The sequence below is a fragment of the Amblyraja radiata genome, chromosome 1 (assembly GCF_010909765.2).
Source record: "Amblyraja radiata isolate CabotCenter1 chromosome 1, sAmbRad1.1.pri, whole genome shotgun sequence".
In the NCBI taxonomy this organism is placed as follows: domain Eukaryota; kingdom Metazoa; phylum Chordata; class Chondrichthyes; order Rajiformes; family Rajidae; genus Amblyraja; species Amblyraja radiata.
Genome location: NC_045956.1, coordinates 23,497,894 through 23,499,188, shown reverse-complemented (window position 1 = coordinate 23,499,188; position 1,295 = coordinate 23,497,894).

Genomic DNA, 1,295 nt, shown 5'->3' with positions numbered 1-1,295 from the left:
TTTTTGATGCACCGATGTACAGTGTAATAAATATCCATGAAGTGTATGTAGGTTATTCTTTATTGGCAAGGTTTACATATAACATCTTAGTTTTTTCAAAGAATAATTCATATTTAAAATCTTTCATATTGAATGTCAAAACTTTGTAATAAAATGATAAGAAAATTTCGTGAGTCTTTTGTCTAGTTTAATTTAGAGATGCAGCGTGCAAACAGGCCCTTTGGACCACCGAGTCTGCCCCGACCAGCGATCCCCGCACACTACGGACAGTGTTTCATTTATACCAAGCCAACTAACCTACAAACCCGTACGTCTTTGGAGTGTGGGAGGAAACTGAAGATCCCGGAGAAAACACACGCAGGTCACGGGGAGAACGTACAAACTCCGTACAGACAAGCACCCGTGGCCAGGATCGAACCCGGGTATCTTCGCTGTAAGGGAGCAACTCTACCGCTGCGCCACTGTGCCGCCCAAACTTGTTGGGTTTTCTGGGTTTTTCTCCATATTAAAGTAGACAATAAACTGTAAATTTTCGTCTTCATGATTATGTCCCGATATCCTTGTCACCATTCTGATACCTATTTATTACACTTAACCTTTGCATCACATTTATATTTCTCACCGGGTGGCACCGTACATGGCAGCCTCGCCAACAGCCTGTCTCGTCCCTTTCTTCTTTTGTTGTTTTTAGTATTTTTTTACTAGTACTTTTAGTTTTGTATTTTGTGGGGGAACTTTTTTTAATCTCTTTCCTCGACGGAGATGTGACTTTTCACGTGTCGTATCTCCGTCCGCACTGCGGCCTAACATCGTGGAGCTGGCGGTCCCTTTGTTAGGGATCGACTGCGGGAGCTCCAACCGCAGGTGCATCGAAGCCCCAATCGCGGGAGCCTCGATCGCCCCAATGCGGGGGCTTCGATCGCTGACTGTGGGAGCTTCGATCGCCTCGACTGCGGAGGTTTCGATTGCCCCGACTGCAGGAGAAAAGGAGGAAAGAAGATATGTTATTTGTCTTCCATCACAGTGGGGAATGTGAGGCCGCTGAAAAAACAAGATGGACGTGCTGCCTGCACTGGTGGGGGCTCGGAGGGAGTGCCGTTAGTGCAGTGATCTCAATGTTTACGAGGACATTGGTCCATGAGAACATAGAAACATAGAAAATAGGTGCAGGAGTACGCCATTCGGCCCTTCGAGCCTGCACCGCCATTCAATATGATCATGGCTGATCATCTCGGCGTCTGGTGCGAGTGTGGACGGCTTTCTGACTGTTCGGGTAGACAGGGACTGCAGAGAGT